Below are 24572 nucleotides of genomic sequence, written 5' to 3'. Positions count from 1 at the left end.
CCCCCCCCAAACATATCTGAATTCAGCTTTTAATAATGGTTTTTGTCAGTTTCTGAAAGCTTGCCTTTTGCTGTGAGAAGGCTGCTTTCATCATAAAATTAGCTGTGATAATATTACTGTGAGATGCATTAATCATGTTTGTTGCCATAGTGAACAAGTATTAAGCGCTATAGAAGTTACCTGATAGAGGCAGTGGAAGGTTATATGAAACATGACATTAAACCATAGTTTAAAACAAGCTATGGAGGAAACAAACCATGAGCTTGGGTTTTGGGTAACAGATCTTTAATAAAAATTATTTTAAAAAAACAAATATATAAAAGAACTCTTGAGCAGCCTGTATCAGCATGCTCTTTGTTCACTTCAAACCATAGTTTAAAACAAACCATCATGCAGGGCTAGCTAAGCAGTGACACTGCATATGTTGTCAGATTCAGTTTCCATCAGCCCTGCCAGCATGATGGGTGATAGCTTAGGGATTATGATAGTTGAGGACCAGCAACACCTGGAGTTACCTGTCATGTGCGTGTTCATAATTAATTATAAGTGAGACCTGCAATGAAATGGTTGGTTCTGTGTGGTGTGCTCCTTTTCAGGGTTCTAGCTATGCCTTTTAGGCTGCACCATTCAATTTCCTCAGGTTTTCTGCTAACCATCTCAACTGGTCTTTTTGCCCCTCCCCTTTTTAGCCCCCCCCAGTTTTTAATTACTTATGAAAACAATTGAGTTCCCCAAGCTTGCTGATATCTGGCTCTTTTGCAGCGATGTGGCCTCTTTTGGCTACATAAACCTCAGCACTCAATTCTCCAATTGATTTTACCATTATTTATTTATAAAAGTATTTCTGTAATGCCATATCATAAAATATCGGGACAGTGTACAGCATTAAAACATAAACACCATTAAAAACAATACAGATAATTAAGAATTAAGCAGCTACACAGGCCTGCCATTATAAAAAGGTCCAGAGATGCATGAAAGTGAAATGCCTGTTGATTCTGTGCTGGAAGGGTGTTCTGCTGCATGGGACCAGTGGCATTAGATGCTAGTTGGATGTCTGCATCACAGGTGGCAATTATATTTGTATATATGGTGATGTTGCATTAGTATACAGTATATGGTGATATGCGTAGGCTAATTCCAGAGCAAAATTCCAGAGTTAAAACTGTCAGTAATAATTCTCCCAGGGTCATTGAAAGGCTGAAGACATAACTCAATTAAAAGGGCATGGTGGAAGTAATTAATGTTCGTTTCATCACTTTAGATCAAGTGTATCTGAAGAAGTGTGCATACACACGAAAGCTCATACCAATGACAAACTTAGTTGGTCTCTTAAGTGCTACTAGAAGGATTTTTTCAAAATTTTGTTTAGATCAAGGGTCAGCAAACTTTTTCAGCAGGGGTCCCTCAGACCTTGTGGGGGGCAGGACTCTCTCTCTCTCTCTCTCTCTCTCTCTATATATATATATATATGATAAAAGGTGATGGCGAGAGGGTCGTGATGGGAATGTATTGTTGGTCTGCAGGTCTGGAAGGAGAGTCTGTGTGCCAAAGTTTGAGAACCACAGATTAAGGCACAGGAAACTTTCCAAAGCAGAATGTTGTATAGGTAGATCGTTTGTTAAGGGGGAACCTGCAGGGAGCAGTTGAGCATGGCACTCAAACAGTTCTTGAAGTTGGGGCTGTGATTTACTCACTAGGTAAGTTGTACAACTACTCGGGGGGGGGGTGGTAGTAATTTGCCTCTTAATGCTATCATGCTAGTCTGAATATGGATCGGCACAGGTGGCGCTTTTGACCTCCTGCCAGAACATCATTGATTTAGGTGGAACTCTGGGTAATTAAAGGACTAATAATTGTGTCAGGAACAGGAATTATTATGTAGACTGAAAAGTTAATGTCAGAGGTAGTTTATTGAACTGGGGGATTCATCCCTACAGTATTTGAACACTGTATTCCAACAAATAATACAGTGCTTCAGGATGTTCTCTTATCTTGTGGAGAAATAGTTCATATTCTTGTAGCTATCTTTTATGCATTTCTGAATTTGTCTATTGTGAAATATCTGTATACTAATGCTAAAATTCATGAACAAATTCTACTAAATTATTTTTTAAATATACTTTACATTAGTTTTTTTTTTTACATAGGTTCTGTGGATGTCCACTTACTTTTGTAAGTCCTACCGAGTTCAGTGGGACGTATTCCCAGTTAAGTGTGTATAGGATTGCAGCTGCATATCTTTTCTACCTGCTTGGTTGGAACCAGAGAAGTGCAAACAGAACTCTGCTTGCATAGTGAGGCTTTTCCATAACTCTCTTGGTGCATCTTCTATTGCTCCTTGAAAGATTAAGCATGAGCCCCCAGAACTTGAACTGGGCCCAGATGGATACAGACAACCAGCATCATTCTTGAAGTATAGGACTAATAATTCCTTTATTAAGTTTCTATCCCTTCTTTCCTCCCTTTGGAGCCCAGGGTGACAGTGCTTCATATATCCACACCAGACAATTATTGTAGCCAAATTCTCACTGCAAGTGTTCCAAATTATTTTCAAGGGCAACTTCATGTTCAACAACACTATCATAGGTAGGTAGCCGTGTTGGTCTGACGTAGTCGGAAAAAAAATAAAAAAAATCCTTCCAGCTGCACCTTAGAGACCAACTAAGTTTGTCATAGGTATGAGCTTTCGTGTGCTTGCACACTTCTTCAGAATTATCACAGTAATTCAAGTTGAAATTGCCAGATTATGAAGCACTGTAACAAATCTATTTCCATCCAGGAACCTCTAGCTCTATCATGGTGGGTGCACCCTGTCCGGTATAGGAGGAACAACACAATTCAGTTTCACCCATTTTGGTACTGAATCCAGACTATGGTTCAGTAGCTGCCTCATTCTCAGTAGACTGATGACAGGGATAGCACCACACTCCAAACCCTTGGATGACCTTCCTGAGTCGTTTCATAAAAGCATTGGACTTGGGGGATGGAACCTTGCAAAATAACACAACGCTTATGCTGAAATCCTACAGTGAGCTTTCTGCAACTGACCCTGCTGGTATGAGCAGAACCACCTTGACACTATGCTTCTTGCTCCCAACCTGCAGAGCCAGTCCAGCAAGATGCCATGATCAATGGTACCCAAAGCCACCAAGTAATCAAGGAGCACCACACTCCCCCATTTCTCTCCTTTCAAAGGTCACCCATCAATGCTCTTTCAGTGACAAACTCTGGCCTGAAGCCAGATTGGGTCCAGATAACAAGGTCTCTTCCAACTCTGTCATTCTGCCCGGATGTTACGGGTAGTTGCCATCCTGCTCAGGGGTAGCGGTGAAGCTGAAACAAACCACACAATAGAATACCATATCGTACCATATCAATAATGCATCTATTAAGGGCAGTTTCACAGCAATAGAAGACAATGTGTTCTGCACCCCTGCAGATTTTTTAAAATTTGAGCAGAGGGAAGTATACATTTGGGCTCCACCTGGTGATCTTAGAGGTAGGCAGGATGGGGATAAAGGGGAATACTTTCCCTCAAGTATTCTGGGCTTGATGGCCCACATTATTATCTCATTAATGTCCCAGATTTATGGGCCATTTTTTGCATTATTGAGTGCATATTGAATGCACTATTTTATTACTGTTATTTATTAATTAAATTTATATACCACCCCTCATCCAAAGATCACAGGGCAGTTTACAGTATAAAAAGAGTGATTTATAGAATATGACAAGGGTACAGAAGGTCTAATAACAATGACATAATAACAATCTCAACAGCGCAAAAAAGAGAAAACATAGTGGAATTAAGGCAAAACATCACATAGACAAGAGCTGTTAAAATGGTTGCTTAAAATAGGTGGGAATAAAGGTAAAAATAGGAGAATAACTACCAGGGATTACTCAACTTTCAATTGTGCTATAATGCTGTTTTCTCCTTGCAGATTAAACCCAACTGGCATTTAGTAATATCTAGGGCAGATAAAAGTCACATAGAAGCCATGTTGTTGTTTTTTAGTCGTTTAGTCGTGTCCGACTCTTCGTGACCCCATGGACCATAGCACGGCAGGCACTCCTGTCTTGGCCTGCTATGGTCCATGGGGTCATGAAGAGTCGGACACGACTAAACGACTAAACAACAACATGGCTTCTATGTGACTTTTATCTGCCCTAGATATTACTAAATGCCAGGTGGGTTTAATCTGCAAGGAGAAAACAGCATTATAGCATTATAGAAGCCATACTAAGGCTAAATATTATATTTCATTAAAGTTCACATTGCAGTCGGCATGCTTGGGAATATAGCCTATTGGCTGCTCTAATTTGGAAACCAATGGAGTAAAGGGGAATCTGTGGCTGGACAGTCTGGAGGATACTTACAAGTATGTTACTGGCTACCTTTTGATGATGAATTCCACAAGTGTCTGTGTGGTATCCTTAGTCTTTTCAACATCTATATTCATTGGATGAGTGAATTTTCTGGTGTTACAAGTTCATTTATCCCTTCAGTTTTGCCAAAACTAATTATATAAGCCCCTCTTATGAATCCTTTAAGTAGTTAGGTTCTATCTAAATGAAAAAGTCTTAACCTTTTCAGCCTTCTTTGGAGGAAGGTTATGATTTCTTTTCCTGTGTTCTATATTTTGAATCTCATCTGCCATTCTTTTGCCTTTTCACATGGTTTGAAGTATCCACTGCAGATTGGATGGCCTCAATGTTCACCCTTGACTCATTCTCACTTATGCATATTTAGTTACACTGGTTCCAATGGAAACAGCCCAGTTTTTGCAGTTCTCTGCTTCTTGTTTTTAAACCAGTTTACTGATTCACACAATTCATATCACAACTAGCCATCTTCTTCCAGGCATACCTCATTTTATTGTGCCCTGCTTTATTGTGTTTCACATGTATTGCCCCTTACAAAGACGTGGGTGCAGGGGCAGGCAGCCCAGCCACTTCCAGGGGAAGGAAGCCCCCGCAGCCCCACCACCCCTCTTTTGGCCACGAAGGTGGAGCTGGTTAGGGCTGAAGCTGGATTTCCCCCCAGGAGGTGGGACTGGTTTAATAGGCTGCAATATAGTGTAAACATAACTTTTAGATGCACTGGGAAACAAACAAGGTGTGCCTCGCTGTATTGCGATATTCACTTTATTGCAGTGGTCTGGAACCGAACCGGCAATATCTTCAAGCTATGTCTGTGCAACGTTTCTTATGTGCCTTTGGGGAGGGATTTTGTCAAAAACCATTTGAAAACTCAAATATACAACGTCTACCACTCACCACATCTAAAAGTTTGTTGGCACACTCAACAAATTCTAAAAGGTTGGTGAGGCAAAACTTCCCTTTTCAGAAGCCATGCTGATCCTTTCTTTAGTCTTAATAATGCTTCCCAGCAATTTAACTGGAACATCACTAGGCTCACAGGGCCTGTGGTTTCCTAGATTCATCTGATTTTTTTTAAAAAAAAACAAATCAGTGTTGTGTTGGCTGCCTTCCATTCACTTCTGATAAGGACTCTGCCAGCCTTTTAACTGAAATATGTAAACCAATGTCATTTTTGAGTTTAAGAACTCTTGGGTGAATGCCACCTGGACTAAAAGACTTACTACTTTTTAATTTGTCAATCATTTCTAAAATGGCATCCTCACACCTCCATTTAACATAGTTCTTCAAATGTACTCCCTGAAAACGATTCAGGAATGTGTATGTCTCTAACATTTTCTGCAGTGACTTGTGCAAAAGCATTAATTTAGTTTCTCTACGGTTTCCTTTTCTTTCAGCATTCCTTTTTAAACCTTGTCATCCAACAGTTTTACTGCTTCTCTGGCTAGTTTTCTGATGCATTCTGTGTGGCTGGGAATCCCAGCTTTCATTTAAAAGCTGTCATGCTTGCAAAGATAAGCTTTAAAATGTGATGATGGCATACCCTTTGAAAGCTGCAAGCCAAATAAAAAAGCATCACAAATGATCCTTTCAGACCTTGCTGTTTCTAAGATCATATATGTTTTGAAGATTTAAATTCCTATAATACCATAGTTGGTTCATGGTTTTCTCTGACGCCTCAGTTGGGTAACTGTAGTAATTGCTAACCAGGATTGCCAATGCATGATTTCACATTGTGGTTTGTGAGTTTGCAGAATATGGTTGTAGTATACTATGGAAGTAAGTGGAGAGTAGGAAATGTGATGCCTGAATTGGGCTCATACATATGGGTAATTAGAGTACAGTTTGTGGGGGACTTGTTGGCATTTATCTATGTCTTCTTGAGAGACAATGAGATGCACCTCCGGAGTGTTAGCAGCACTGAAGTGACTTCCCCGGGCACAAGCCTGACCAGTGTGTATTGAGGTCCTTGGCTGCGTAGAGTACAAGACTCCACTCTTGGCTTCACTGATGTGGTCCAAAGGAAAGCAGAGCAGTACGTTTGGCACCAGCTTGACTGCAAGAGCTGCTGGAAGGAGGTGTGCAAGGCGCCATCCAACTACCTTAGGGACTCCACTCTGGATTTGTGTAGGGTTTACTCCCTAGTCCTTCTCCCGAAGATAGCCTGCAAGGCAGTTGAAGTTTCAGATCTGCCCCTCACTTCTCTCTACAGCATGTGCAGAAACTGCCTTATCGACCATTTGACCCACTATTGCTCTCATCCACTCAATCCGCCGGAGCCTGTCTTCACATGCAGGGGAAGTTCCTAACTCATCAAGGATTCAAGAGCCATTGGCTACCCTCACCTGGTTTAGCTGGCCAGTCAAAGTCATTACCCCCTAGAGTGTGGCCTCTGTCACATGCTGACAGCTTCTAGGAGCCTGAGTGCAGGGTAGGGACCAAAGGTGGACAGACTACCCCAGAAGGAGCATGACACATCCCTGACCAGAGGGATGCAAGGTGGGTGCTCAACCTTCTGCAGCTACTCTTGATTATTTTGGGGGAGGTGGATTGTAGCAGTTCCCAGTTGCATATGAAGCAGAAGGCAGGAACTGAATCAAATTATCAAGAATGTGATCTTTAAATATTGGGATAAGAATAGTAGCTGATTTGTGTATCCATAACCTGATGTGGGCTGAGTTGTATAGGACAACAGTAGAACCACAATACAGTGTCTTTCAAGAGAAATCTATTAATCATGTTTGATGGCTAATTTAGAGACAGCAGGTAGGTAGCCGTGTTGGTCTGGATCGAAGTAAAGTCATCACATACAGCTCCCAAGCTAAAACAGTACAACGCATCATCAGAGATCTACAGCCTCTCCTGGACAATGACAGCTCCCTTTCTCAAGCTCTGGGAGGAAGACCTTTCATTGCCTACAGACAGCCACCCAATCTTAAACAACTCCTCACCCACAATAATACAACCACCAGACTTAACATGGACACTGGTACCAGAGCCTGCAATAAACCCAGATGCCAACTTTGCTGCCACATACACCCAGACAACACCATTACTGGCCCCAACAACATCCAACATACCATCTCAGGACTATTTAATTGCTCATCCTCTAACATTGTGTATGCCATCAAATGCCAACAGTGCCCTTCAGCTCTCTATATTGGACAAACAGGCCAAACCCTACGCCAAAGGATAAATGGACATAAATCTGACATCAGGAACCAGAAGACAGAAAAACCAGTAGGAGAACACTTCAATCTCCCAGGACATTCTATACAAGATCTCAAAGTAGCTGTCTTACTACAAAAGAATTTCAGAAATAGACTGGAAAGAGAAGTTGCTGAATTGCAACTTATCACCAAGCTCAAAACCATGGAGGGACCTGGTTTGAACAGAGATATCGGATTCTTATCTCATTATACATGATAAGCGATCTTCAGCCATCTCAACCCTTGCTTTTTCATGCAAAACCATTTGCAGTCGTTTGCAGTCATCAACAGCTATCAGTCAGTCAATCACCCATTTCCACCACCCTTCTGAGTGATGCCCCCTCCCCATCCCCACCCCTCCCCACCCCTTCTCTACATAAGTGCCTGGAAACTTCCATTTCACTGTATCTGAAGAAGTGTGCATGCACACGAAAGCTCATACCAAAATAAAAACTTAGTTGGTCTTAAAGGTGCTACTGAAGGAATTTTTTTTATTTTAGAGACAGCAATTGGGCATTCCTACATTTCAGCTTGTGCTATCTTGTTCAAATGGTAATTATTATTTAGGATTATGGCATTACTTGTAATCCCTTTTTATTTTCCTCTCTTTCTACCTCTTACCACTTTTCTTTCTTAATTTCATAACCTTTGCCCCTTTCAAGGTTTTTAAATCATCTTCAGTTGTAGTGATTAAATGCAGCCACTAGAGTGTGACATGTTTTTTAACCTTTGAATCATGCCTAAAACACTTACACAAGGTTAATATTTTCAAATTAGTCAGGAAGTATATATGTTGGAGAAATGTGCATTATACTCCCTTTGTTGACTTATTAACCGATGAAGCAAATGTTGCTTATTATGAAAAATGTACAGCTCTTTAGATTTAAGTGTATTTAAGTCTTTCAGCTTATGAAATTGTTGTGAGTGAAAAGTGTTATAGAAAAGGGTTATGTGTTGACATGTTTGAAATAATTGGTTCATGCATTTTCAGGAAGGGGGCTTGCCTATCTTTCCTCCTTTATGCAGAATACTACAGTTATACCTCTAGTTACGTTTGCTGCAGGTTGCGTAGATAATGGGTTACGAACTTGCTGAACCTGAAAGTGCCGGTACGGGTTACTTCCAGGTTCGGCGATTCGCGCATGTGCAGATGTGCCGAATGATGTCACGTGCATGCACAGAAGTGCCAAATTGCACGGCGAGCATGCGCAGATTTGGCGCTTCAGGTTCCGTACTGCTCTGGAGGCGACCAGGCCTCCAGAACGGATCCTGTTCGCAACCAGAGGTACCACTGTACTTTTAAGTAACAACAGACCATTCTTTGCAATTATGATGTGAATAGCAGACCTATAAATGTATTCTTCACATTTCTTGTGTATGTTGCCATTAATTGCCAAAGGGAATGGGGAGCCTTCTGCAGTCAGGGTATCCAAACCTTGTAGAACAGCCTTCTGTGATATAGTGTTTTGGACTACAACTCCCATCATCCCTGACCACTGACTATGGTGGCTCAGGCTGAATTGCAGTCCAAAACAACTCAAGGGCTCTAGGTTGGGGAAGGTTGTTGTGGACAAACTTGAAAAAGATGAATAAATCTCTAACCCTGTTACAACTTCTGTTGAGGAATCTTTCATAATAGTCAGCTGGCAGAATCTGCTGTTTGTGGGAATCCTGCTTGTTCTTTAGGCATGGAATGTTGGAAGACATCAGGTGCCTTTGATGAGTTGGAGGTATGGCCAGAAATGTCTTTAGGAACATCATGTATAAGAGTGGCTCTGAACACAGATAAGAGGTATGTTGGAATTACAGTAGATTAAAAACTTGAAAATGATTTTTTAAAAAATGCAGCAGGATCAACTTCTCCCAAATCATCCTTCTATTCAGGTTTGTGTCTAAGGACTGTTTCACATGTCTGGTTGTACTCATTGAGGAATCATGGGAAAGCCTAGGTTGTGATGGATATTCCTATTTGTTAACACTGTTTGCTGAAGTGTTAGTTTTAGGCTTATATGATTTTATAAAAATGTTTTTCCAAGAAGTAATGTATGTCAAAGCTATTAATCTTTTATTTTTGTAAGAAAATGCTGCCCATTTGGCAATACAACCATGCTGTTTTTTTTTAATGAGAGAATTGAGTTGGAGATCAGGAAGGGAGGAAAGCAGAATTTGCAATTAGGAGGGAAGATGGAAGAATAAGATACATTCACAGGCTTTGCAGACACCTGAAAGACTAGACTGTTTTGGAAGCTTAGGAGGGCATGATAATTTTTTCCTTAATGAGGATTTTTTAAAGAGCCAGGTAAAGCGTAGGAAGCAGAAAATCCAGTTTGGAACACACATGTTAGTAGGAGTAAATGAAAATGTCAAGGCTGAACTGATGGGAAAAAGGAGCAATGGAGTGAGGGTAAAAACGGGGGCATTCCAGCAGCTACAATGTGACCAGGGCATAGGTAGTGTTTTAATGCAGAAAATATATTTTATTCTTTTTATGTGTTCCAGGGATGGGTCATTGACATTGAAAACAGATGTCAGGAGTGAGCTCTAGTATGAATTAAACCCTGCCCATAATCAAGGATTATAGAGGGTGTTCTGGAGCACTCTGTTTGCTATGGCATTCGGCCAGAGCTGAGGCAGCCTTACCAGCTCCCTGAGTGAACTGAAGGTTTCAGTGGCTGCAGCAGGTTGAGAGGGAAAGAGCCAGAGCCATGTCTTTTTCCACCTGCCTTTGCTGCTCATTGGGCTCCTCTCCTCCTCCTCTTCCCACCTGTTTCTCTTGTGTTTCTGCTTTTCCATATTACCCAGCTCATGCAGTGCAATTATTTATATCATCACATCTTCTGAAGTATTTTCCAAGGTGGATTTAATTGAAATCAAATTGATTTAAATCACGATTTAAATCACTAGTCAGTAAGACTTGATTTATTTATTTTTCCTACAGAAAGACTTATTCTTGCTGGTATAATACAACCAGGTGAAGGTTTCATTTTGGAATAATAGATTTTCAGACTAGTTTTTACAGTTATATCAAAAATTACTGATTTGGTTATACTATTAGAACTACATAGACAATTATGAAATTATTGTGAGGTTTAATAAGTTAACTGTTTATAATTTGACAACATTTCTGCTGTATTGGAAGGAGAAAATAAATAATCATTTCCTTAATAACTGATGTGGTTAGAGACTTTATTGTTTGGACAATATCAGGCGAGTCCTGGGAAGAAGCGCCTAGAACCAGTGAACTCCTATTACCGGTAGTTGCCTGGCAAGACTTGAAGGTCTCGCCAAGGACTTGCTTACAGATCCCAGTTATTGTTTCTACCACAACTACCACCACCTTTGGATTTGCTTCTACATTCAGGTGTCTCTTCTGTACAGTTAAGTGTTAGTGCAGTTGTTGGAACCCAGTGGGATTGGGAAGAGGTTGCCAGCCCTGAAGTGCCTTCAGCACTTGCCTCGAGTCTAACTTACACAGGCATGCGACTGTCTTGCACAGTTATTATTACACAAAGATCCCAAGACTTGTGGAGCATTCTGCTCACAAGGTTGCACTTTCATTTTTACCGTTTCACACTTAGCTAGCTCTATTCCACTCCATGGTTGGACAGTGTTCTCAAAGCTATGAACATGAGTTTGACCAAACTGCGGGAGGCAGTGCAAGACAGGAGTGCCTGGCGTGCTATGGTCCATGGGGTCACGATGAGTCGGACACGACTAAACGACTAAACAACATTCCACTCCAAACAATCTATTCATTGAACCTCTTGGAACTTGGCATTTCAGACGTATGGGGTTGATTCTGTGTATATAAATTTGCAAAGGAGCAATGGGACTAAGGTTTTTTTCCCCTTCAACTCTGGGTGTTTCTTTTATAACATTTTTCCTGTGAAGAAAAGGCTTGTTATCTCTGCAGACACAAATTCACACTTTTGAGAACTGCAAAAGCAAGCATCTGTGGTAATATCTTCTCATTATAAAAACTGCCCCAAATAATCTTACAGAAACCTCTGGAAGAGCATGACATTGTGAATGGATTAAAGGAACTCATTTAACAAAAATTTTAAACATTGCATATAAAGCCTCATGCTACATACCGTAATTAAAAACAAATCCTTATTTCCTCATGAATAGCCTTTGGACTATAATGTTACTTAAATAGAAAACTATCCTTAGAAAAAAATTTCCTCCAAAAGCATTTTGTTTTAACACATCCAATTTAAATAAATAAATCAGATTTATTTGGGTGTTTTTTTAAAAAAACCACCATTGATTTTTATTCACCCTGGTATTTTCACACGTGGCTAATTCAGTGTAATTGTTCATAAGTAATAGTTCTCACCATTGTGCTGATATCTGAGGTTGTAAGATAATGTTAACCCACAACACATTGTTTCTCAGAGCAGGATAGGGTAGATCGGCTAGAGAACTGAAGGAGAACTTTTCTGTCTATCTTGGATAAGGAAAACTGATTCCTTTCCTTGGGCACTGCGTGGGTAATCCTTTTCAGCCTGAGAGCCACCTTGAGGGTGAACCAACCCTCTTAATTCTGGCATATGGACAGTCAACCTTGCCATGCTCATATACATACCAAATTCCCTCCCCGCCACCCCACAAACACTGGGCTAGGAGAGGTACTTCTGCCCCTAGCCAAGTGCTGCAATGAGGAAGAAAAGCAGCCAGTCCAGCGTTCTCCTCTTCACCCGGTAATGCAAGAGAAGAGCTCCATTTATATTGGAAAAGCACACCTCCTTCTGGTGTGTCATGATTGCAAGAAGCTCTTAGAACAGGGGTCAGCAACCTTTTTCAGCCATGGGCCGGGTCAGCAACCTTTTTCAGCCATGGGCCGGGTCCACCGTCCCTCAGACCGTGTGGTGGGCTGGACTATATTTTGAAAAAAAAATATGAACGAATTCCTATGCCCCACAAATAATGCAGAGATGCATTTTGAGTAAAGCACACATTCTACTCATGCAAAAACACCAGGCAGTCCTCACAAATAACCCAGAGATGGATTTTAAATAAAAGGACACATTCTACTCATGTAAAAACACGCTGATTCCCAGGCTGTCCATTGGGCCGGATTGAGAAGGCGATTGGCCTTCCCCCAACCTTAGGTTGCCAACCCCTGTCTTAAAACATGGGGAAAAGAAAGGAGCTCTCCTTCCTATTTCCTGAACCTCTAAGACCAGTGACGCTGCACCAGAGGGAGAAGTGGGACTTTTCCAAGGTACGAAGAAGTGCCTGATTTTGGCAGAGGGCTGGCAGGCCGCTAGAAGCAGTTTTGCAGGCTGGATCAAGCCTGAAGGCTTATCGGCCCATCCATATGCTATAGAAAACATGTAGCTACAAGCATCTGAGAATAAAAAATGATAAACGTGAATAAAATAACACAAACCTTTAAAAGGATAGAACAGATCCCAGAAGAATTGCACCTGTGTCATTTTTTCTTTGTCTTTTTAAAAAAATGTGTTTTCAGTTAGTATATTAGGAAGTTTAATTACGTAACACATTTATGATTTTGTTGCTCTTGGAAATCAGAGGCCAGAACTTAACAATATTCATCTTACTCATGTCTTGTCATCTTTTGTTACTTAATTGTCTGGTTTAGCACCTCCCCTTAGTTTAATACAGTATGCAGAAATGTAGACCTTAGAATGAATTCTGTGTTGTACACATGTGAGGGTGACAGAAGGGTTGAAGATGTTCTGACAAAGACAAATGGTATGTGGCATGGGTTTGTTCTGAAAATTTGACGAAGACAGTAACATAACATGCCCATGATTCTCCTGTATGAAGAAGCTATGTCTGTTTTCTTCCCTGTGGCTAGCTGTGTTAAGAACTCTTCACAGGTAATAAAAAATGTGACTGTATTTGTTCAGGCTAAGTGGAATTATAAAATAAGCTTTTTGAACCTTAACATTGATGCGTTAGGTTATGTGTGGTGTGGTGTTGCTGGGTTTTTCCTTTCTAGAACATGTCTACTGTAACAAAAGTACAGAAAATTGTAAACAGCTGTTTCCTCAGTTCATTTCTAATACATTTGCCTTTATAAATTTATGTTTGGATTAGGCATTTCTGTTTCAAAATAGGCAAAAGATTTCACAATTGTTTTCAAGATTTCAGACGTAAAGAATCATAGAATCATAGAATCATAGAGTTGGAAGAGACCACAAGGGCCATCCAGTCCAACCCCCTGCCAAGCAGGAAACACCATCAAAGCATTCCTGACAGATGGCTGTCAAGCCTCTGCTTAAAGACCTCCAAAGAAGGAGACTCCACCACACTCCTTGGCAGCAAATTCCACTGCCGAACAGCTCTTACTGTCAGGAAGTTCTTCCTAATGTTTAGGTGGAATTTTCTTTCTTGTAGTTTGAATCCGTTGCTCCGTGTCCGCTTCTCTGGAGCAGCAGAAAACAACCTTTCTCCCTCCTCTATATGACATCCTTTTATATATTTGAACATGGTTATCATATCACCCCTTAACCTTCTCTTCTCCAGGCTAAACATACCCAGCTCCCTAAGCCGTTCCTCATAAGGCATCGTTTCCAGGCCTTTGACCATTTTGGTTGCCCTCTTCTGGACACGTTCCAGCTTATCAGTATCCTTCTTGAACTGTGGTGCCCAGAACTGGACACAATACTCCAGGTGAGGTCTGACCAGAGCAGAATACAGTGGTACTATTACTTCCCTTGATCTAGATGCTATACTCCTATTGATGCAGCCCAGAATTGCATTGGCTTTTTTAGCTGCTGCATCACACTGCTGACTCATGTCAAGTTTGTGGTCAACCAAAACTCCTAGATCCTTTTCACATGTACTGCTCTCAAGCCAGGTGTCTCCCATCCTGTATTTGTGCCTTTCATTTTTTTTGCCCAAGTGTAGTACTTTACATTTCTCCTTGTTAAAATTCATCTTGTTTGCTTTGGCCCAGTTGTCTAATCTGTTAAGGTCATTCTGAAGTGTGATCCTGTCCTCTGGGGTGTTAGCCACCCCTCCCAATTTGGTGTCATCTGCAAACTTGCTCAGGATTCCCTCAAGCCCATCATCCAAGTCATTGATAAAGATGTTGAACAAGACTGGGCCCAAGACAGAACCCTGTGGCACCCCACTAGTCACTACTCTCCAGGATGAGGAGGAGCCATTGATGAGCACCCTTTGGGTTCGGTCAGTAAGCCAGCTACAAATCCACTGAATGGTAGCATTGTCTAGCCCACATTTTACCAGCTTCTTTACAAGAATATCATGGGGCACCTTGTCAAAGGCCTTGCTGAAATCAAGATAGGCTACATCCACAGCGTTCCCTTCATCTACCAGGCTTGTAATTCTGTCAAAAAATGAGATCAGATTAGTCTGACATGACTTATTTTTCAGGAACCCATGCTGACTTTTAGTGATCACAGAGTTTCTTTCTAGGTGCTCACAGACTGTTTGCTTAATGATCTGCTCTAGAATCTTTCCTGGTATTGATGTCAGGCTGACTGGGCGGTAATTGTTTGGGTCCTCTCTTTTCCCCTTTTTGAAAATAGGGACAACATTTGCCCTCCTCCAGTCTGCTGGAACTTCGCCTGTTCTCCAGGAATTTTCAAAGATTATTGCCAGTGGTTCTGAAATCACCTCTGCCAGTTCTTTTAATACTCTTGGATGTAGTTCATCTGGCCCTGGAGACTTGAATACATCTAAACTAGCCAAGTATTCTTGTACTACCTCCTTACTTATCCTGGGCTGTGTTTCCCCTGCTGAATCATCTGCTCCATATTCTTCAGGTCGGGCGTTTTTTTCTTTCTTGGAGAAGACTGAGGCAAAGAAGGCATTGAGGAGTTCTGCCCTTTCTCTGTCCCCTGTTTGCATTTCACCATCTTCTCCTCTGAGTGACCCCACTGTTTCCTTGTTTTTCCTTTTGCTACGGACATACCCATAAAAGCCCTTTTTGTTGCTTTTAACCTCTCTGGCGAGCCTGAGTTCATTCTGTGCTTTAGCTTTTCTGACTTTGTCTCTACATGTGCTGGCTATATGTTTGAATTCCTCTCTGGAGATTTCCCCCCTTTTCCATTTTTTGTACATATCCCTTTTAAATCTTAACTCAGTCAAAAGTCAAAGAGGGGAGAAGGAAGGAGGCAGAATGAGACAGAGATGTAAAACAAGTATTAATTTTGATTTTCTTAGGGGTCTATTTCTAGACCCACTTTAAAGCTACACACATATTGAAAATAACATACTTTGCACTCCCATATGAGAATATTTGTATTAATAATTCACAGACATACCTTTTTCTTGCTGCCACTGTGTTCTCCTTGTCTTCCCAAGAGAGGGAAAAGTATGCTTTGGAACAAGTGATTCTGTCCAGAGGATGAAAGAATGGTTGTAGATGGAACAGTATTTTCCCCAAATTCTTCCTGAGGTTCTACTACTCCCACAATTCAGACTTTGAACAGTTGTTGTTGGGTTTCTTTTTTATAAGAAACTTAAGACATCTTGGTACTGTTTGACTAACAAACTTTGTAAGTAAAATGGATGTGCAGGAAGTCAAGGTTGCATATGATTATGAAACATAAGCTATTTCTGTTGAATGATTGGTTAATTGAAATGTTGTATGTCATCCTGTTTGTGTGACAGGTAATTTTTTATTAGTCATTGCTTAATTATGAATTTATGCATGCAAGTACTGTGTTCACCTCCAAGTATATACTCAGAAGAGGAAGGAATGGTGTTAACAGACATATCAGCTGTTGGAGCCTAGCCTTATGAGCATCTTTGGTGAAATATCATATGAGTCTTCTTTCATAATGGCATTTTTTAAATAAAAAAAGGATGTGACGGCTGGAATCATCAGTGGAGTAGATGAGCTGCTTACTCAGCCCTGCCTCGCACGTTGTTGTGCTTCCTAAACTTTTTCTTGCCATCTCATCTGAGAACATAGGCTTTACATTTTTGGCAGGTGAGAGCATGCCCCGTTGATTTTACTGACAGCTATGTTGGGCGTTACTTCTGGGGGGGGGAAGGTTGGGGGCCCAACAGCCAGCTACCTTCCTGATACTTGAGATTAAGGGTATTGTGCATGTGTGTTTCCCCCCTTTCTCTCTTGTGGAGCTGGTTCTTACCTAATTAGAACTTACCTTGCTGCTTAAATTGTTAAGTTCTTGGGAGGAAGGCACGTGATGTGCCTTGGTAGAGATCAACTGGGGAGAGTGGGATGGGGGGCAGTTGCAGTGCTTCTGGGTAAGGGGAGGTATGGTTTGGGAGGAGGGGCAAGCCAGGTAAAAAGATAAAAGTAAAGGACCTGGATGGTTAAATTCAGTCAAAGGCGACTATAGTGTGCGGCGCTCATCTTGCTTTTCATACCAAGGGAGCCAGTGTTTGTCCACAGACAGCTTTCCAGGTCATGTGGCCAACATAATTTCTGGTGCAACGGAATACCATGGCAGAAGCCAGAGTGCACGGAAATGCCATTTAGCTTCCAGTCACAGTGGTACCTATTTATTTATTTACTTGCATTGGTATGCTTTTGAACAACTAGGTTGGCAGAAGCTGGGACAGAGCAACGGGAGCTTACTCCATTGCACGGATTCAAACTGCCGACCTTCCAGCCAGCAAGCCCAAGAGGCTCAGTGGTTTAGACCACAGCGCCACCTGTGTCCCTTCAGGTAAGGGGCACGCAGCACAGACAATTAGTGGCAATGCTATGTGTAGGCCTCCTCTACAACCTGAAGGATTGCTGTTGTCACATCAGCCAGCTCTCAGGTTTGTGGGTGCTGCTGTTGAATGCCAGGTTGGCTTTGAATAAGATTTCCCTTATCCATTTGATCGTGGATGAGGAGGCCAGCCTGGTGTTCATTGCTGAGCTCTGGGTGGGCTATTAGTGGAGTTGGTCTCACTAAGCTGTGCCCATCTGGGTACTCTCTGTGGCTTCATGGCAGACTTGAGGGTCAGGGAGGAGGAGTTGCAGTATCTGTAGGAAATCTCTCTCATGGCTTCTGGCTTCTGGAGTGTACATCCTGAGTGTATATCTGAACCCAATGTTGGGTAATCAGGACAGATTAGAGATTCTGCTGGTTTATCACCTGCTTTGCTTTCCAGCAGTCTCCATGGGCGAACTAATAGAGATGGCCTTGAGAACTCCCATACTGTTGGTTCTAGGAGACTTAAACATCCATGCTGAGGCTGTCACTTCTGCAGCATGTGGTCTGCCACACTCTGGATCTGGTTTTCTGAACCAGGCAGGAAGAAGGTTATCAGAGAGCGAGGGATATTAACACCAGGAGCTTGTCATGCATGGATCATCTCCTATTGAGATTTCAACTGCTTTCCCCCTCTGCAGAAGTGTACAACCAATCAGGGAGGTCTGCCCCCGGTGTCTGATGGATCCAGTTGGTTTCCAAACTACTCTTGGGGATTTTCTAGCTGATAATGGATGTTACGGTTGCTGCAGCCCTGGTAGATTTTTGGAATGTGCAGATGAGCCAGAATGTTGACATGATCACTTGTTAGAGCCAAAGTGGTTCTTCCTTAGGCTCCAGAGCTTAAGGTAGTGAAACAAGTTGGACTATTGTTTAAACCAGTACGGTCCAACATTATATAGCAAGTGGGCAGCAAAAGTAGTTTGACATGGAACCCGTGGGCCTCACACTGCCTTGTCACGTGGGGGGAGCGAGGCCAAAATATGACACACCCCTAGACCTTCTGCTGCCTTCCCGAAGCTGGGTAGGCGAGGCGCTGGGCTTTGGGAAGGAGATGCGAGGCTCTGGCAGGGTCCTGGAGCCCTCCTCCTTCCAGGAAAAGGTGTGTCACATAAAGCACTAGCTAGGCTTTGGGAAGGAGACAGGACTCTAGGACCCTGTCAGGGCCCAAATATTGCCGAGGGCTGCCAAAAAAAGGGGGGGGGGCCTTGAGGGCTGCATGCAGACCACCCTGGCTTAAACACAAGTGGCGACAAATGCAGTCAAAATGAGTGTTCATTAGGCCCAATCAGTGGCACAGGTCCGCACTTTAAAACTCTCTCTCTCTTTGTTTTGTTCTGGAGCTTTGCCTGCGAAAACCTCTTTACTGCTGAATCTGAGCGAATGTCGATCCGTGGAAAACCTGAATTGCCGTTTATTGCACTTTATCTTTAAAGAGTGAGATTTCACGGGCAAAGCTCTGGGGTGGAAAAAAGAGTGCTCACACCTGGAGCTTGAAATCATGGACCTGTGCCTGGAAAGCATGGCAGTTGGTATTTTTAAAGCTGTAGCTTCTGTACTCAGCCCTACTATCGGGTTGTCTAGGTACAGTGGGTTCTAGTTTTGAGAGTTCGGTGAGGATTCTTGTATATATTCTGTATTCAATGCTATTTCTCCCAAGTTTTTGCTTGAATCAGTGAAGAGGCCATTGGTGAGCTACTGTGCTGTGGAGAAAGGAAGTTATGGGCCAGATGGGAAATCTGCATTCCAGTCATTGCTAATTCGAGGGTGTGTATTTGCACATCCAAGAGAGGAGGAAGTCATCAATCTGATTAATGAAAAGAAATCCTCTTTCAAATAGTGCCTTCAAAGAGAGAACACCTTTTAAAAGTCACTTCAGCTAGCAGAGAGATTATCTTGTCTTATTGCAAAACTCCAAATGCACACATTTGTTTGTTCCTTCTTGAAAAGAATGTATGGGGATAGTAGTCAAGGAGGATCCTCTCTGGCTTGCTTTCTGTCCTGCCTTTGTGGCACAAATTTATATAACTCAATAAATTGATGTATTTTAGCTCCTTAGCCTTAGAGAGCTGTTTATGAGGTTCTTTCTGATTTTTACAGAATAGGTGCACTTTCCCTTTAGATACTGTGTGCTCAATCATAGTTAAATTAATTACTTTTAATATGCTGCCTAATAATCAAGGGCTGCCATGGTTGTGGTTGAGCCATTTGACCACTTCCCTGATTGCAGGTTTCAGCCTCCCTGTATCTCCTCACGCTGGATGGCTACTAAACAATGCACTTGTGTCACCAGACTTGAAAAGTTAGCCATAGCACACTAAGCCATAAATATTTGGTGCCTTAATCATTCCAGTACCTTAATCAGGTGGTGTGTGATTCAAACCTAGGAATTTGGAGTCTGATATTTCTTCTAGGCTTCCTCAGAATGTTGATGAATTGAAAACATAACTTTATATCGGAATAGCTTTGATTGGCACGTTAATGGCTAGTCAGAAGAGTTGTGTGTGGTGATAAAGTCTCTGAAGGCTTTGGCTACGATGGGTAAGTGTGGAGCAAGGCAGGCAGCAGTAAGAAGCAGAGCCCATTCCTTGTGGCTAGATTTACCTCCAAATATACGAGAGGTTTTATGCTTCTGAACGCCAACTGCTGGGAATCATAAGCTGGAGAGTGCTACTGTGCTCATGTTCTGTTTGTGGGATCCCCGTAGGCATCTAGTTGGCCACAGTGAGAACAGGATGCTGGAATAGATAGGCTGTTGGCCTGATCCAGCAGGACTCTTGCTCAGCAGGAGCAAGTTTGACCTGTTTGTTTCTTCTGGGTAGCTCTTGAAGGTTTTGCTGATCATCTTGCAGTTCCTTCCTGTGGATATTGTAGATGATGTGTCTGTATGAGATTTAAAAGGAGCTCCAGGTTGGTCCTTTTGAAAGTTTAAAATATATGCATTTAAATTTATAAACGTGGTTAAAATTTGTGTTATTTTTTTTTCAAAATTCTAAGTTCTATAGCTTCTGTCTTGAAAAGAAATTTCAATTAGAATATTTAAAGCACCTTTCAGGAAGATGCATCTTCCAGTATCTTGTCTGGCTTGCTGACTTCTGCAGAGCTTTCTTGGATTATTCAGTTCTCTTAGATTGTTGTTTTGTCCTCCCAAGTACAGCTCACTCAGCCTGCCTTTCCTGCTTATGATGATTTTCCCATTCTTATGAAGGCGTCCTGTGTTTGCTGCTAATCACAAAGAAAATATAGTCAAGCTGCTAGGTGATCCAGTTCGTCTGATCCAGGCTTAGAAACAAATTTAGGAGCTTGTAAAATCTCACTCGAAACAGAAGGTGAACTTTTAAAGCTCCTGAATTCTTCTCTGATTTGTGATCAAAGTCTGATCTGGAGAATCCCTGCCTTCTGCCATTTTCTCAAGCCCATGAAACACCTCTTTTCTAGGGCTAGGTGATAGATCAATATATCGTCCAAAACTGGTTTGAAGTCTATATCATGATATCAGTTTCATAATTTTTGACCTAGCTACATAATACAAATCATGATGTGTGTGCGTGTGCACACACGCTAAAAATCACAATGGGGGGAAATACAATGAAGCCAGCCAGTGCCTATATACCATATTTTTCCGTTTATAACAGCCCCCACCCCGTGTGTAACACGACCCCTATTTTTCGGGACTCCAGGTAAAGAAATCCCCCATATGCACTATCCGTGTATAAGATGACCCTCCAATTTTCAACTTGAAAAAATATAGTTTTATACACGGAAAAATACGTTAGCTCCACCCTTATTTCAGGCATTGTGATATATCAGTATATCACGATGTATAGCTGATGATATATCACAACATTGACAACCAGATATCGCCCAGCCCTACTGTTAGTCTCTACCTAAAAGGTAAAGGTACCCTTACCATTAGGTCCAGTCGCAGACAACTCTGGGGGTGCGGCGCTCCTCTCGCTGTATAGGCTGAGGGAGCCGGCGTTTGTCAGCAGACAGCTTCCGGGTCATGTGGCCAGCTTCTGGCGAAGCAGAGCAGCGCACGGAAATGCCGTTTACTTTCCCGCGAGAGCAGTACCTATTTATCTACTTGCACTTTGATGTGCTTTCGAACTGCTAGGTGGGCAGGAGCTGGGACCGAGCAATGGGAGCTCACCCCGTTGTGGGGATTCGAACTGCCGACCACCTGATCGGCAAGCTCTAGGCTCAGTGGTTTAGACCACAGCACCACCTGCGTTCCATCCTTATTTCAGGCATCATGATATCGCTATGTTAGCTGGTAACCCTATCCCTTTACTTTTTCATTTGTAGTAGAAGCTACAGTGGAGGTGAGAAAGGAGGAGGGTAGTTCCCCTTCTTCCACCCTGCCCTTTTGCCTATCACCTTGGTATGCTAAGTACCGTAACCTGTGCTTGGGGGAATTTTGGATCATGTGGATTTTCTAAGCACTGCTACAAACATCCTCCTCTCAACATGTGCACCAGCTGTTGCTGCTGCCAGTTTAAAGTTAAGATAATGGAAGATGGAGATTGTGTTTTGGTGGGTATGGTTTTTAGGGGATGCAACATGGTAAATCGGAGGTGAATTTGGAAGAGCTCACCCACCCATGTACAGTATAAAGTATAGTCTTTCTCCATAACTATTAGGGAAAATGCCATTATTTTAGCCACTAAAATAGTAGGCTAAATGCCATAGTAATGCAGGCTTTCTAGATTTTCATGTGAAACTAATAGAAAGATTGCATAAACACTTATTGGCCATTTAAGGAGTATTATTATTGGAGCTAAAATTCAGTCAGAAGTTATTATTTTCCTCCATGGCTTAGCCCAAGAGCATGTGCAGCAATAGATTTCTTTTATTTTGAAAATTAATTTAAAATTCCTCATAAAAAATAAATGGTAAACCAGGGGAAAAAATCATCATTATCATCATCTTTATTGTTATTGTGCAGGAGGGAGATAACTGTACAACATCCTGCCATTGTATGGCTAGAGTTCAAATAATGCTTTTAATACTGAACACATAACTTGTCTTGTGTTAAAAGTACTATTCTTGAATTTTGGTTGTGCATTCAGACACATAAGTGTGCAGTGTATTTGTCTGCAGTTTATTTGATGATACATTTAAAAAGGCAATATAGGTTACATGTATATACATGTATATCCGTCTTCTCAGAATTATCGAAAAGCATGTTCCTGTCCAGCATCAAAGCAGTAGTGCAAAGGTTGATATTTATCTGAATCCAATTTTGGGTCCTGTGTGTGCAAGCTTCATTGAATTTGAAGAAGTACAGAGCAGTATTGGTTATTAGATTTTTTAAATAAACCTTTAAATATTTAGGAATGTGATTGTGACATGGGCATAGCCAGTCAGTGTATAGACTTTTGGGAAGGCCTGCAGAAATATAAATATGTATGTATGTACGTGTGTGTGTGTGTGTGTGTGTGTGTGTGTGTGTGTGTGTATTACGACAAAAAGTACAGATCATTGATGCTTATCTTACTTTATGAGGCAGGTAGTAAAAGAGCAGACCTCTAGCACGTGTGATACCACAAGGAGTGTTCCCCTTCAGGTAACCTGGTCCTGAGTAGTTGCTTTGTATACTAACAGCAAAACCTTAAACCTGTTTCATCAGAGGGAGTGTAACCCCATCCAGTAACTGGCCTGTATCTTAGACAGGGGAGCCACTCGCCTACAAGGCCTCTGTCCTACTGGCACTCAGCTCCAGTTTATTGGCCTTCATCCAGCCCTACACTGTGTTCAGACACTGGTCTGGGCTTGTGCAGCCACACCTGGCTCGGATGTCATAGAGTTGAGCGTAATGAGCTTACTGATGACTTTTTTCTCCAAATCTCCTAATGACCACACCCGCTGGCCTCTTAAACAGTATGAGGGACAAGATGATACCCTGTGGGTACCTTAGCACAATTCCCAGGCAGAGTCCCCTAATGCTGCTCTCTGAAGCCAAACCCACAGATGGGACACAGAGCCCAATTCCCATCTTACAGGGCTGGTCCAGGAAGATTCTGTGACCAGTAGAGTACAAAGCTGCTGACGTTGAGTAAAAGCCCCTCACAATACAGGTATGAAATGCATCCCTGTTCAGAATGTAGGGTGCTCTGGTTTCATTTTTCCGAAGGTAAGATTTTAATCCCTATGGTTATGGAAACATTTTAGACCATGGGTAGGCAAACTAAGGCCTGGGGGCCGGATCCAGCCCAATCGCCTTCTAAATCTGGCCCACTGTCATGGTCCGGTCGGCGGGCGTCAGGACCAGAGGCAAGATGGTGGTGAAGAAGCAGGGTCGAGGAGCAAGGCAGAGGCGAAGGTCCACGGGGCAAGAGCAAGGCGAAGCAAGGGTCCAAGGAGCAAGGAGCAAGGCGAAGGATCCAGGAACAAGAAGCAAGGCGAAGGTCCAAGGGTCGAGGAGCAAGGCGGCAGCAAGGCAAGGGTCCAAGGAGCAAGGAGCAAGGCGAAGGATCCAGGAACAAGAAGCAAGGCGGCAGCAAGGCAAGGGTCCAAGGAGCAAGGAGCAAGGCGAAGGATCCAGGAACAAGAAGCAAGGCGGCAGCAAGGCAAGGGTCCAAGGAGCAGGAGCAAGGTGAAGGATCCAGGAACAAGAAGCAAGGCGGCAGCAAGGCAAGGGTCCAAGGAGCAGGAGCAAGGTGAAGGATCCAGGAACAAGAAGCAAGGCGGCAGCAAGGCAAGGGTCCAAGGAACAGGAGCAAGGCGAAGGATCCAGGAACAAGAAGCAAGGCGGCAGCAAGGCAAGGGTCCAAGGAGCAGGAGCAAGGCGAAGGATCCAGGAACAAGAAGCAAGGCGAAAGTCCAAGGGTCGAGGAGCAAGGCGAAGGCGAAGCAGGGTCCAAGGAGCAAGAGGCCAGATGCAACCAGGCAGGGATAGCGTTGCTGTGGCAAAGAGCTGAAGGGAAATGCTGGGCTTTTATCCCTCCCAGCTCCTGCCACCAGGTGCAGTCAGATATCAAGTGGCCCCACCTGGGTGACTACTCCTTGCCTCTCCAGCACAAGCTGAGGTCTTCACCTGTGTGGCCACGCCTTGCTGCTCCAGCACAAGCTGAGGCAGGCCCCAGTCCTGCAAAGCACTACAGGCCCCAGAGCCTGACTCCTGCCCATACTCCTGACACCCACGGACGGTCCGGGAATCAGCATGTTTCTACATGAGTAGAATGTGTCCTTTTATTTAAAATGCATCTCTGGGTTATTTGTGGGGCATAGGAATTTGTTCACCCCCCCCCAAATATAGTCCAGCCCTCCACAAGGTCTGAGGGACAGCGGACCGGCCCCC

The 24572-nt window shown here is 42.7% G+C and overlaps 1 protein-coding gene and 1 long non-coding RNA gene across 6 annotated transcripts in view; both read left to right on the top strand.

Moving 5' to 3' along the window:
* The window catches only part of PPP2R5E (protein phosphatase 2 regulatory subunit B'epsilon), a 79331-nt gene that overhangs the window by 10901 nt on the left and 43858 nt on the right, over window positions 1-24572 (top strand). The gene's annotated exons all lie outside the window — the stretch shown is intronic.
* Window positions 7953-22712, top strand: LOC132591707 (uncharacterized). Its single transcript, XR_009557098.1, has 2 exons — window positions 7953-13720; window positions 15687-22712. It is a non-coding gene; the product is annotated as an uncharacterized LOC132591707 (long non-coding RNA).

The sequence above is a fragment of the Zootoca vivipara genome, chromosome 1, assembly GCF_963506605.1.
Source record: "Zootoca vivipara chromosome 1, rZooViv1.1, whole genome shotgun sequence".
Classification (NCBI taxonomy): Eukaryota; Metazoa; Chordata; class Lepidosauria; order Squamata; family Lacertidae; genus Zootoca; species Zootoca vivipara.
This window is presented reverse-complemented; position numbering and strand designations above follow the sequence as displayed.